Here is a 15,605-nt window from a genome sequence, read left to right on the forward strand (position 1 = left end):
GGGCGGAAATTTCTGGCTAATGCAGGCTGAGGGTAGTTTGCCACCTTAAGGAAACGATGTGAGAAAAACTCACCATTACTTAATGTTTATTTGAATTTGGGTTTAGTAGAGGCTGAGGTGGTGGTTGATGATTTTGTCCTCGTCTATTAGAAGAATTTCTGACGGCTTTTGGAGGATTGCCTTCTTTTTCTCAATGCTCATCCGGTCATCCACTTATTTCTCTTTTTTACACTTTTGCGTCCTTTTCCCCCCACTTACATTCCCAGGTACTCCTGTAGGCCACTGACTGGGACAAGTTTATTGGGGTATTTCCATTCGTTTGGGTACTTACAGTTCTTTGTATTACTTCTTTTTTGACACGCATTTTCATTTCTTGTCCAATTAAGATGTTACAGGAAGTTTGCACGTTAAAAAATTTTAATTAGGTAAAAAATACATACTGATTATAAAAACTTAAACATAGCATTGGTTTTATTGAACGTTATGAGCTGTTCAGGAGACATTTGGAATCCTTGCAAATTAAGTGATAATGATCATCTCCAGGGAATGCACACAAAGTTCTAGTTCTTTTACAAAAATATTCTGGGAGAACAGTTTGGTGCACAGAAATAACTTAAAATAGAAATAGTCATTGTCATTAATAATAAAAGTTTTATAAAGTTTACAAAAATTAGATGGGTGAAGGTGAGGTAACACCTAGGAATCTAGAACTATGACCATTAAATGATAAGTAGCAAAAATGAAGGAATGAAATTCGGTAAAAGACAGTGGGTTTAGTTTGGACATGTTGAACTTGAAGTCTCAGAAATGTTACCCCTCAGCACGTGAAAATGCAAGCTTAAAAACCAAGAGTAATGAGATGCAAAACTTAAAGTAACTAACATTGCCGTTAAGAGTTGAAGATGTCAGCCTGGAAACAAGAAACCAGTTCAAGAAGCAAAGCGTTTAACTGGAATCAAAGAATTGCAATTCAGGGTACACAGTTTTAAGTAGAATCCCAAATAGTGTCCAGATTTCAGGAGGTTGACAGGATTTTCATGGGAAAAAAAAGAGGAAGATTGGGTAAATAGTTTTAAATAAGAGTTCATTGGTGCTGACGAGTAGGGCTGGATTTGCACTCATTGATTGGTCAGGTGAAGTGATCACTAGGCAAAAGTTCACTTTTTCTAAACAGAATATTCTCCTGCTTGCTGACTTCTTGAATGTTGGTTTGGCCAAGTTCAAAGTTTCGAGAAACTGGATGTGAAAACCGTTTCCCCTGAAATGGCTGCTCTGGCTCCATTTTAAAATGGTTCTACTTAAGTCATTTTAACAAAGATACACGATTGAGGTAGATATCCAAAGAGAAATGTTGTAGAATTACAAGTCCTTAATATGGATCTAAAAAACTTAACAATGGAAATATTATCAAGTGGGGAGAAACTATTGACTTAGTTTTTAACTTCTCACTTCGATTGTTAATGTCATTGACATACCTGTCCTATCAAATTCTGCATTTTAAATTCTGCTTTCAATATAAGTTGTGAAAATACCTTTGGTAAGGTACTTGACTTCTCAGAATCTCAGAATCCTTGTTAGTAATATTTCAACCTTAAAGAGTTGAGAGGATTAAATAATATCACATGGTCTTATAAATTATAGCACAGTGTAAGCCTATTGTAGACAATACAAGCTTGTTTCCCCCAAAATAAATTGTCTTAAAGGATGAATAAAATTTATGCATAGTTTATATTGTACAATACAAGGAGAGAAAGGATCTATGAAAAGTATGTTATGACTTTAATCCTAAAATAAAGTCTAAATGTAAACATGTTTAAATATTTTAACATATGTTCTATAAGAATAAGCCAGGAATAGATTAGGAGAAAATAACCGATAGGGGTCAGTATAAACTTAGAATTGGAAGAGGCTGTATCCTGCTTAAAGACATGCTTTTGTTAGTGAAGACAGATTTTGATTTTTTTAAATTAAAAATCAAGATACAATAAAGGTAAAACACTCTCCTAATTTATTACCTTAATATTAAGATAGTCTGTGAACAATTTTCTTTCCACACAGGTTTTTTTCCCCCCAAATGTAAACTAGTAATTCCCATGACAACAAGATATGTCTATACCAGTGAAGTAAGTGAATACAAAAGTATAAGATTTATTTCAGGCAGAACATATATAAATTTAGGGGAAAAAAGCAAATATTCACCATGTAAATAATGAAGTGGGTAGAGAATTAAAACGTTTCTAGTGTTTAATATACTATTTTATAATCATTTAGAGTGACTACTTGAAGAAATGCTAATGGCATTTCTAAAACATTTTGCTTCTGAAGGACAATTAGCTAAAATATGTTAACGATTTATTGACCTCACATAGGAGGTGATAAAATACAATGTTATCATATATTGAAGAACTGTTAAAATCAAGCAATCATTCACCAAAAAATGTTATTATGCTGTAGAAAGGAGCCAACTATTTCTATGTAGGCATTTATCAGATTTTTGAATTCTTATTAAATATGTTATTAAGTCAATGTTTAAATCATCATTTTTCAACAGAAATATAAGGTGAGCCACATTTATAATTTACTTCAGACATTGAATCGGTTTCATCTAATTATTTTTGCATAAAAATCAAATCTGAGAGACTGTAAGAAGGGTAATTGTTAAGTTCTTATAATTATTTAGGCTAATGCTTTGACTCAGGCATGGTTAGACACTGCACCACAGTTCAGCAATCCCAAATGTTAGTCTTTAGTAAGACAGAAAAACAAAGAGTTGGCTAACACAATAACATGAAAATTATGCTTTAAAAAGGGAGCTCTCTCATACAAATGGAGTCCAGAAGATGGACTTTTCCCATTGAATCTCTATATAGATACAACCTTGGATTAAATGTCAGTAGAGGGAAACGTTTAGAGACATGCTTAAAACTGGAGTAAGGATGCCTGTGCTTAAATGCTACCTCCATCTCAAATTAGCTGTGTAATCTTGGGCAAATTTCATTTTTTGTGCTTCAGATTCCTCAACTTTAAGATGGGAGAGTAATAGTACCTTCTTCATAATGTTGCTGTGTGGATTAAATGAAAACAAGCAAAGTGCACAGAAAGGTGTTAGGCTCACGGTAAGTGCTCAGTAAATATTAGCTACTACTTCTAGATATTAGGGACTGTTCTTTTGTTTTCTTTTTCTTTAATAACTCCCCCCACCCCCATAATTTCTTAATCTTTGAAACCCTGTGTCTGTCTCTCAGTCAAATGTTTCCATCTAATTTTCTCCTCACTAGAACTGAAGGTAGAATAGGGTAAGGGCTTCAGGTCCTGCTAAGTAAACCACAAGACAAAACAGGCCCTTTTTATAATTTGTATTAACTGTTAACCTTGAAAATGAAACTTCCAGTTATTTTGTCAGCAAAAGAAGGGTTTATTCAGGAATAGCAGAGAACTGCAATCCAGGACAAGCAAGCTGCAGCAAAACCATAGCCAGGTATGGAGAAGGAAGGAAAGGAGTGTAGAGAAAGGGGATAGTTGGGAGGGACTGTTATAAACCTAGTCCATTGGAGTAAATTGGGAGTTTGAAGTATAGTGGCTTTTCATTGGCTAGGCTGTTGCCAGGGCAAGAAGAAATCTTCCTTTCTCTGGATGGGAGAGTAAAGTAGTTTGGACATGCAAAGTCCATCTCTTCTGTTGGGTGTGCAATTGATAACTGGTGCTAGGTGTAAGAGCTCCCCCTGTTGGCCTCCCGACTTCATTCTAAACGAGGTTTTTTTTTTTTTTGGTTGCTGTTTTTTAATTTTCACCTAATTTATTAAAGTACAACTCCCATGCATTATTTTGAAAATGTTTGTTTCTTTTTTAAAATCTTACCAAATACCCCATTTCAGGAGGAGGTGAGAATGGAGGCATTTAGAACCTATCCTGGAGGCAGAGCAGTTCTAGGATTGCTTGATTTAAGCACTTAAGTATGATAATTTTGAAAGAAAGAGAGAGAGAGAGAAAGCAAGCAAGCAAGCAAGCAAGCAAGAAAGAAAGGAAGAAATTCTCTGCACCCTCCTTATACCTTACCAAACATTTCTTTTCCACAAGGAAGGAAAGTATTTTCCAGAAGCCCTGCCCACCTGCCATCAGATTCTTCTTCAGCGTCAAGATCAGAATTGTTTTAAACAATTCTTGAGAAAGGGAGTGGAGATACCATGATAGATTTACTCATCAGCATTCCCACATAGAGCCCTGAAGAACATGGCCTTGGATCAAACCCGAACAAAATTAAAGTTCTGTTACCAAGCCACCTCAAGTCTAGAAGCTGCTTCATTCTCAAGCAAACTTTTAAAATTCAGTGTATAACTTCTCAATAATAAAAATTAAAATTAAAATACCATTTTCTAAAATAAATAGAAAATGTGAATTTTTATTCACAATATTTAGGAACTTAAGTCAGTAGGATACTAAATTTTTTAAAAAGATTTTATTTATTTACTTAGAGAGCAGGGGGGAAGGAGGGAGAGGGAGAAAGAGAATCTCAAGCAGACTGTGCTGAGCCCGAGTACAACATAGGGTTTGATCCCAGGACCCTGAGATCATGACCTGAGCTGAAATCAAGAGTTGGATGCCTAACTGACTGAGCCACCCGGGGTGCCCCAGGATGCTAATTTTCTATAAAATAACTACCCATCTTCTTTTCTTCTAGGAAATAAAATTCTTTTGAGAGCCAAAGCTTACTTGCTTCAATCTCATTTCTATAGAAATGATTGCTAGGTCTGAGAGTCTTTCCTATGACACTGTACACCTTTACTAGTCGTTAATAATTTTTAATTTTGAGAAGACTCCCCTGGCAAATAATATTACATAAATATATTTGTATACTTGTGTAAGTATAAATATATAGAGAAAAAGCTGTAAAAGTATTTGGAACTAGTGCTAAATATAATAATATTTAGCACAATATAATAATATTTTAAGAGCAGTCACACCAAGGATATTCAGTTATTGGAAACATTTCTCTTGCATAAATTGAGTAGTATAATATATATCAACTCTGTTAAGATAGACATTTATTTTCATCAATTTGGAATTAGTTTTAACAAGGTTAGTAGGATAAGATACTTCATTAGAATATAGTAGAAAATAATTATCCAAATTGCTCATCACTAGAGTCAATAATATTTATACTACAATAAATATGTTCCTATTAATAAAAATTTGTATGCTATAAATCATGCCTCCTTAGATGAGGAACCCCTGTACGGTGGTACCTATCCTGAACAGTCAGACCTGGCAGCTCTACTCTGTAGTCAAGAACAACGGAGACAATTGGATGGATAACCAATAATATCTAATACTTAAACAATTGCAAAGTGGTTAGAAAAAAAAGAATTAAATATCTTTAGGTAAGGTAAAGATATTTAATTTCCCCTGCTTGGTGGGCTTCACAATGTCTCATGTGTTGCATTTGCTTCAAGCATGTATATTACTCTGAAGTCATTTGCATTTTTATTCCTGGTCTAAAAAATAAAGCTGAAGGTGCCACGTAGCTCATCTGCCTATGTCTCCAGTCTCCTGTCTTTCCATTTCTTCATTTTTCAATTATTTATTCTTTCTACAAATATTTTACATTTCTCAGTATGAATACATATGTCTTTTATTACTCATAATTCTATTTTATTTTATTTTTTTTAAAGATTTTATTTATTTATTTGAGAGAGAGAGAGAGAATGAGAGATAGAAAGCACGAGAGGGAAGAGGGTCAGAGGGAGAAGCAGACTTCCTGCTGTGAGCAGGAAGCCTGATGTGGGACTCGATCCCGGGACTCCAGGATGATGACCTGAGCCGAAGGCAGTCACTTAACCAACTGAGCCACCCAGGCGCCCCCATAATTCTATTTTAATAGTGAAGACATTTAAAGCAATAGATTTTTCCCTGAGTAATATTTTCCATTTCTCCCTTTCATTGCATTGTATAAAGATTATGATTTCCTTTAAAATTCTCTTTTTGATATGAATGTTTTCAGCAGTAATGATATTCCTTAATTTCCAAATAGACTTTTCAAATATTATTGGCTTATAAGTTTTCTGATGTTATTGGCTTATGTTATTGGTTTATTTTTTCAGTTTATGACCAAGCATCTGATTGGTTTTTCTGGATGTTATACTGACATGAAAAGGAAAAAGTATATTATCTATTAGAGGAATTTAAAGATCCATAAATCTATTAAGTTAGGGTTATTACATCTATTATTTAATTCCTTTGTCCTTATTTTTTATTTGCTAGAAAAATCCAGTTGTAAGTGGGGTCTGCTGAACCTCCCACCATAATTAAGTTTTTAAATCACTTTTTTCTTGCATTTCTCATAGTATTTACTTTGTGGTTAGTTACTTCTTTGATATGTTCAAGTTTATGGTTATATTAACTTTTTCAATTATAACTTTTTTATTACACTGAATCCTTCATTCTGCTGTGTCATACCAATAATCACCTTCTCTGATATTTATATAACTATTCCTACTTTCTTTTGATTTGCTTTAAATGATACCATTTGCTGTTTTAACTGAAGCAGTCAACATTCTTATACTTCTTCCCTCATCCTCTTGCCTCAGTTTTTGTTTCTTTGCTATTTCTAAGGCATGAGGGCATATAACATTTATGTTCTCTTCTGACCCCCTCAGCTCTATGTTTATTTTAATATTAGTTCTTTAGCAAAATATAGTCAGTGTTCACCTCCAGTATTTTGCTGTAGTTTCTTAAGTTATCTTTTGGTTACTGAGGTTCTTCTCTGTGGATTCTCCAAGAAAGGACTCTGAAAACAAGATTCCTTGAGTTCTTCCTTGTTTTAAATTGTTTTTGCCTTTGTATTTGTATAATAGTTTGCCTAGAAATAAAACTATTGGATCACTTTCTCTCTTTGTAAGGACTTTTTTAGGTGTGTATCAATTTTTAATTAAATGTTTCTGTGGAGAAGTCTGAACTCAGTCTGATTTTTTTTCCTCTTATAGGTAACCTAATTTTTTTAACCTTCATCTCCAAAGTGTTGTTTTATTAATTGCAAGTCCAGTGACTTCATTAGGATATATCTTGGTATTGAACATTCTGAGTCAGGTTTCTCTGGAGCATGGGGAAACCTTTCAAAGGAAAATTCAGATTTAATTTTTTCAAGAAAGTTGTCTTGAAATATAATTGTAAATTATTTGCTTATTTCCATTACTTTATTTTTCTTCTATAGGAACACCAATTATTTATATGTTGGCTTTATTGCCTGCCTGCCATGCATATTATCTTCTTCCTAATCATTTTAAACTCTTTGTTTTATGTTTTCAGCTTCTACCACCTAGTGCCTTACCTCTGCTATTAACACTTCTCTCTTCCTATTATTTCCTCATTTCTTCATTGAGTTCTTTTCTCTGTCCTGGCTTTGATCTATTGCTTCACAGAAGTCAGTTGGTGTCTTTAAGATCATGGTTGACTATTTTATTTGCTGCGTTGTATTGTTTCTGGTTTATAGTCATCATCTACTATTTGTTTTTCTTCTTCCTTTTCTATCATTCCTGATAATATTCTTATATAGATCCTATGCTTATAATATTTTAATTTCTCATCTTTAAATGATGAGTTTTGTCCTGGACTTGGTAATTAAAGGAGATTCATGTGGAGAAATGGCCAGCACCATGTTCCACCCTATCTGAAATTTTCTTTTGACCTAGGATTTTTTTTTGCGGGGGGAGAGTATGAGGGGTGTTATTTATATTTTATTTCTCCTTAGTCAATAGGAAATTATTTCTATCCCCTACCACCACACAAATTTTCTCTTTTATTTTTCTTCTGTTTTCTTTTTTCTTTTGCTACCACAGCTTCCCATCTACAGATATGAGCTTATTTTCATGATCCTTAGATAACCCTACCTCTGCTTTTCATACCCAAAATAGGCCCAGAGGTACATTATAACCATTGTCTGCTATTGGTTTTCATGATTACAAATAAGGAATTTAGTTTTTCACATCAAAGTGTGCCCTCATCCACTGAGAAGTGGATTTTGCTGGTTCTTTTGGGGATCTACATCCAAGGTATCCTCTCTTTTCTTCCTCTTGAATGTATTCCCATCTCTTCTCCAGTAATTTTTGTCAGCCTTTTTTCAGTTTCACCTAGGATTTAGCTGTCCCCTAATTTTACTTTGAAAATGAGATTGTATTTTTGTTTTTGTTTCTCCTCATTCAATTCCTGGATGACTTCCAGGAATAGAATGAGCAAAATGTCAATTTCCACTTCCATCTTAGAACTGGAAGTCCACTGTTGTGACTTGTGTTTTATTTTATGCTTAAGTCACTCCATACTGCTTGGAGTTTACCCAACATGCTGTGAACTTTTTTATCTTCCTGTCTTTGTTTCTGTACGTATTTCTACCTGAAGTATTCCCAGCACCATTTCTCATAAAAGCTTTTATATAGCTGATACCAATTCATCAGTGAATAGTCAGGTGCATCTCCTGCAAGAAATCTCCCTGACAGCCCCTCCTTTCCTTAGCTAATCTCTAACATTAAGTATGACGATTTATCTACTCTCTATGTGGCCTGAGCAGTTTTGCATGCCTACATATATCTTATTGTTACCTGCATTACTTGTTGTTATTCCGTTGTGCTTTTATCTCCCGACCCAAATGGCCATTTACTAGGCATGAGGTAATGTTACATTGTAGTTTTAGTTTGCATTTTCCTAATGATTAGTGATGTTGAGAATTTTTAATGTACATACTAGGCTTCTTTGAGAGCAGTGACCGTTTGAGGCATTTTTGTATCCTCAGGTTAAAAAAAATGTTAGGCCTGTGATAAACAATCAATAAAGCTAGTTGAATGAATAAATACACATTTTATTTAGAAAACTCTCAAAATATGTGACCAGTAACATAACATTCCTGAGCATAAAAGAAAGCATTCATTTAGAATTTAGTTTTTAAAATGTTTATAAATAATTACATGTATAGATATAACTATAAAAATTAGCAATTCAGCTCAAGCAATATCATTTTGCATGAATAAGATTACAGTGAGTGAACCTATTCATTTCTCAGCAACATTTCCATAGCAAGTTTGCTATTCACCTGGAAATGTAATTTTTGTTGCTTCTAGTAACCCACAATCCATCTGCAATCTGTCAGCAAGTAGTGCTATTTCTGTTTTTTGCATTCTCATCAGTAATAATTATTGCAGTTGGATCTTAGCTGACAGTTCTCATTCTGCAGTGTAAGAGAAACATCCTGTTATTCTTTCTGCAATATATGACTGGTAAAGTTAGCCTTTTAGTAATATAAAAAAGTATTACTTTCATGTAATCTAACATCAGATATCTTAATGTCAAGTTTAAGGTTATAGGATTTCACTTTTAACTCCTTTGGAAATATATCTCTGACGTTTGGCAATATAAACCTAACATATGTCTTTCTCATTTATGCATGAGCAAAACTGCATTGAACTTGGTTTTTTAATTATTCTATAAACCTTTTGGAAATAAAGACAGACACATGAAAAAGGGCATCATATAATATTTCTTTTTTTCTTTCTTTTTTTGTTTTGAAGAGAAGGTAGCACTAAATAGAGTATATATATTCTAAATATTAAATATAAAAGAGCACATTTTATTGTTCAACCAAATAAACGATATAATAAAATAAGTTAAATATATACTTATTGTTAGGAATAATCAAAATTATGTTGTATGATAATTAGTTATAAATGATAATTTCTAATATATTCACAGGTACTTTCTTTATTTGTGTATGGACAAATAGAAGGTAAATCTGTGGGTGTTTTATATTATGTTTGATAAAGTATACCTAGTATTTAAATAGGAGTACCAATATATATGCTAGAGAATATTTTTTTTTCATTTCTAGAAAAAGTTTTCAATGAAAAAATGCGAATTCCCGGAAGTGAAACAAATGGAAAATGTTAGAAATGGAATACAGTCATCAACAATAAATAAAGGTCACTAATTTATTATGAAATTCAAGTAATCATTCAAATCTGTAATATTATAAACTTAGAAAATTCTCATCAAGGTACAAAATAAAATTTAAGGAAACTATGAGCTTTGGTAGAACCCTTCAATAGTAAAATTGCTACTACTTGGGTATCCTTCATGTATATATATTATCTTGCTTAGGCAGGAGGAAACCTAGTGATGATTAAGAATTCAGTATCTTTGGCAAATTGCTTAAACAGTCTTGCCTTAGTTCTCTGATATGTGAAACTGGGATAATTATAGTAACTACTTTTTTCTAGTTTTATTGAGAAATAATTGACATACATCACTATACAGGTTTAAGGCCTACAGCATGATGGTTTGATTTACATATATTGTGAAACAATTACCATAATAAGTTCAGCTAATACCCATCATCTTATATAGGTACAATATAAAGGAAAAAAAGAAAAAAATGTTCTTTTTGGTGAGAACTCTTAGGATTTACTATCTTAACAACTTTCCTATGTATCATACAGCAGTGTTAGCTACAGTCATCATGTTGTACATTACATCCCTAGTACTTTTTTATTTTGTAATTGGAAGTCTGTACCTTTTGACCAACTTCTTCCAATTCTTCATCCCCCAACCCTTTGCCTCTGGTAACTGCAAGTCTGATCTCATAGAAACTCATATGAGTTTGGTATGGCGGGTTTTTTGTTTGTTTGTTTGTTTTGTTTTGTTTAGATTCCATGTAAGTAAGAATGATGTAGATATCTTTTGAATTAGTGTCTTCATTTCCTTTGGATATATTCCCAGAAGTAGAATTGCTGGATTATAGTTCTATTTTTTAAAATTTTTGAGGATCCTCCATACTATTTACATAGTGACTGTACCAATTTACAATCCCACTAACATGGCACAAGGGTTCCACATCCACACTGGCATTTGTTATCCCTTGTCCTTTTGATGTTGGCCATTTACTAGGCATGAGGTAATATCACATTGTGGTTTTAGTTTGCATTTTCCTAATGATTAGTGATGTTGAGAATTTTTAATGTACCTGTTGGCCTTTCATATATCTTCTTTGGATAAGTGTTCAGGTCCTTTGCCCATGTTTTAATTGGATTTTGTTGTTGTTGTTGTTGTTATTGAGTTATAGGAGTTCTTTATATATTTTGGATATATGGTTTGCAAATATTTTTTCCTATTCTGTAGGTTGTCTTTTCACTTTGTTGATGGTTTTATTTGGTGTATAAAGCTTTTTAGTCTGATGTAGTTTATTTTTTGCTTTGTTGCTTGTGTTTTGGATGTCATAGCCAAAATATTACCAAGACCCAGGTCAGGAAGCTTTATTCCTGTGTTTTCTTCTAGTAGTTTCATGATTTTAGGTTTTACATTTAAGTCTTTAATCCATTTCAAGTTAATTTTTGTGACTGGTGTAAGATAAGATCTAGTTTCATTGTTTTACATTGTATATCCAGTTATCCCAGCACAATTTATTGAAGAGACTATCTTTTCTCCATTGAATATTCTTGGCTTCCATGTCAAATATTAGTTGACCACATATGCTTAGGTTTTATTTCTGGGTTCTCAGTTCTGTTCCACTGATATATTTGTCTGTTTTTACAACATAACTATACTGTCCTAATTGCTATAGTTTTATAGGATAGCTTGAAATCAGGAAGTGTGACACCTCCTGCTTTGTTCTTCTTTCTCAGGATTTCTTTGGCTATTCAGGATCTTTTGTGGTTCCATATAAATTTTAAGAGTGTTTTTTTCTAATTCTGTAAAAAAAATGCCGTTGGAATCTTGGAAGTTATTACATTGAATCTGTAGATGGCTTTTGGTAGAATTGACATTTTAACAATATTAATGCTTCCAGTCCATGAACATGGGATAGCTTCTCATTTATTTGTGTCTTCTTCAATTTCTTTCATTAGTGTCTCTTGTAGTTTTCAGAGTAGAGATCTTTCACCTCCTTGGTTAAATTTATTTCTAAGTATTTTATTGTTTTTGATGTTATTGTACACGGGATTGGTTTCTTAACTTCTTTTTCATAAAATTTGTTGTTAGTGTTTAGAACTTCTACTGAATTTTGTATGCTAATTTTGTATCTTGCAACATTACTGAATTCACTGATTAGATCTAACAGGTTTTTGATGAGTCTTCAGGTTTTCCATATATAAAATCATGTTATCTGCAAATAGAGAAAATTTTACTTCTTCGTTTCCAATTCTGATACATTTTATTTCTTTTTCATGCCTGATTGCTCTAGCTAGGACTTCTAGTACTATGTTGAAGAGGAGTGGTGAGAATGGTCACCCTTGTCTTATTCCTGATCTTAGAAGAAAAGTTTTCAACCTTTCACCATTGAGTATGAGTTTAGCTATGGGCTTGTCATATATGACCATTATTATGTTGAGGTATGTTCCCTCTATGCCTAATTTGTGAAGAGTTTTTTTTTTTATCATGAATGGATGTTAAATTTTGTCAAATGCTTTTTTGGTATCTATTGTGATAATTATATGATTCTTTTCTTCAGTTGTTTTGGAGAATTTGAGAAAGATTGGTGTTAATTTCTTGTTAAATGGTATAATTGTTCTATTCAGATTTTCTATTTCTTCCTCATTCAGTCTTCGTAAGTGATATGTGTTTCTGAGAACTTTTCCATTTTCCTTTCTTTCTTTCTTTCCTTCTTTCTTTCTTTCTTTCTTTCTTTCTTTCTTTCTTTCTTTCTTTCTTTCTTTCTTTCTTCTTTTTTTAGAGAGAGAGAGAAGAGAGTGTGGGGTGGGGACAGAGGGGAAGAGAGAGAGAGAGAGAGAGTGAATCTTAAGCAGGCTCCTCACCCAGCATAGAGCTCAGGGTGGGGCTCAATCTCATGACTCTGAGATTATGACCTAAGCAGAAATCAAGAGTTGGATGCTTAACTGACTGAGCCACCCAGGTGCCCCTCCATTTCTTTTAGATCGTCTAGTTTGTTGGTATATAGTTCATAGTAGCCTCTAATGATACTTTGTATTTCTGTGGTATCAGTTGTAATGTCTCCTTTTTCATTTATAAGTTTATTGATTTAGGTCCTTTCTTTTTTTAGCCTTGGTTAGTCTAGCTAATGGTTTCTCAATTTTATCTTTTTAAAGAACTAACCCTTAGTTTGGTTAATCTTTTCTATTGTTTTTCTGTTCTAATTTATTTCTATTCTCATCTTTATTACTTCCTTTCTTCTGTTAACTCTGGGTTCAGGTTGTTCTTTTTCTAGTTCCTTAGGGCATAGAGTTAGGTGCCTTATTTGGGATCTTTTTTGCTTCTTATTGTAGGCACTTATTTCTATGAACTTCCCTCTTAGAACTGCTTTTGCTGCATCCCATAAGTTCTGAAATGTTGGTTTTCCATTTTTGTTTGTCTCAAGAAACATTTATATTACCCCTTTAATTTCTTCTTTGATCCATTAGTTATTCATAATTTCTATGTTCATGAATTTTCCAGGTTTTCTCTTGCTGTTAGTTTCTAGCTTCATGCCATTGTGGTCAGATAAGATACTTGGTATGATTTCAGTCTTCTTGAATTTGCCTGTTTTTGTGGCCTAACATATAGTCTATCTTAGAAAATGTTCCTTGTGTTCTTGAAAAAAATATGTATTCTGTTATTGTTGGACAGAATGTTCTGTATATGTCTGTTAGATCCATTTGGTCTATAATGTTGCTCTGATCTTCTGTTTTCCTTATTAATTCTCTGTCTGTATGACCTATCCATTTTTGAGAGTTGGGGATTAAAATCCTCAACTATTATTGTATTACCATTCATTTTTCCTTTTAGATCTATTAGTTTTGTTTTATATATTTAGGTGCTCCAATATTGGGAACATACATTTTTACAATTGTTATGTCTTATTATTGACCCCTTTATCATTATATAATGCCCTTCTTTATCTCTTTTTATCATACTTAGTTTAAAGTCTATTTGTCTGTTGTAAGTATAGCTAACCCTGTTTTGTTGTTGTTACCATTTGCTTGAAATGACTTTCTATCCCTTAACTTTCAGTCTGTGTGCTTTTAAAGCTAAAGTGAATCTCCTATAGACAGCATATTGTTGGATCTTGTTTTCTTTTTTTAATTCACTCAGCCATTCTTTTTCTTTTTTAAGTTTTTTTTTTTTATTTATTTGAGAGAGAATGAGAACTAGAGAGAGAGGGAGAGAGCACTCACACAGGGGGAAGGAGAGAGAGAAGCAGATTCTCCGCTGAGCAGGGAGCCCGATGTGGGGCTTGATCCCAGGACCTTGGGCTCATGACCTGAGCCAAAGGCAGATGCCTAACCAACTGAGCCACCCAGGCACCCTTCAGCCATTCTTTTTTGATTAGAGAATTTAATCTATTTACATTAAAGTAATTATTGCTAGATAAGGACTTACTATTGCCATTTTATTGTTTTCTGGTTGTTTTGTAGATTCATTGTTTCTTGTTTTTTATCCTGCTGTCTTTTTTCATGTTTTGATATCTTTTGGTATCAGTAGCTTTAGCTTCTTTATCATGTTCTTTTGTGTCATTGGTAAAGGTTTTTCCCTTGTGGTTACCATGGGGCTTACATAAAACATCTCAAAATTATGACACCCTATTTTAACCTGATAACAACTTCAAAACCATCCCTAAACTTTACACTTTTGCTTCTTCTCCCCCTCACATTTTAGGCTATTGGTGTTACAATTTACATATTTTTATATTGTGTAAATAATAAGATTATTGTAGTTTTGGTTATCTTTATTTATTTATTTGGAGAGAGAGAGAGAGTGCAAGTGCAAGTGGGAGGAGGGGCAGAAGGAGAGGGAGAGAGAGAAGCTTAAGCAGGCTCTGTGCTCAGTGCAGAACCTGATGTGGGGCTCAATATCACAATCCTAAGATCATGATCTGAGCCAAAATCAAAAGTCAGATGCTTAACTGAGTGAGCCATCCATGCACCCCTATGATGTTTATTTTTTAAACTAGAGTTGTAAGTGTATTATATGCCACCACTACCAAATTACAGAATCTATTTTGACTATATATTTAAGATTACCAGTGAGTTTAAGATTATCTTTTTATATTTTTATGATGTTAATTAGCATCTTTTTATTTCCACTCAAAGAACTCCCTTTAGCATTTCTTAAAAGGCAGGTCTAGTGGTAATGAGCTACCTCGGCTTTTGTTTGTTCTGGAAAGTTTTTATCCCTACTTCATTTCTGAAAGAAAGCTTTGCCAGTTGCAGTATTCTTGCTTGATTTTTTTCTTTCAATATATTGAGAATGTCATCCTATACTCTACTAGCTTGGAATGTTTCTTTTGAGAAATCCACCTATAGTCTTGCGGGGTTTCCCTTGTATGTAACTTCTCTTTTCTCTTGCTGCTTTTAAAATTCTTTCTTGTCTTTGACTTTTGACAATTTAATTATAATGTGTCTTAATGTAACCCTATTTAGGTTCTACCTATTTGGAGGCCTTTGGGCCTCATGGATCTTGATGTTTATTTCTATCCTCAGGTTTGGGAAGTTTTTAGCCATTATTGCTTTAAATATACTTTCTGTCCCTTTCTCTTTCCCTTCTGGAATTCTCATAATGTGAATATTGTTTCTTTTCATTACGTCCTATAGGTCTCATAGACCTTCACACTTTTTCATCCTTTTTTCTTTTGGTTCCTC

This window comes from Callorhinus ursinus, unplaced genomic scaffold (assembly GCF_003265705.2).
Source record: "Callorhinus ursinus isolate GAN/ISIS: 27379988/994484 unplaced genomic scaffold, GSC_fseal_2.0 scaffold6, whole genome shotgun sequence".
NCBI classification, from domain to species: Eukaryota; Metazoa; Chordata; class Mammalia; order Carnivora; family Otariidae; genus Callorhinus; species Callorhinus ursinus.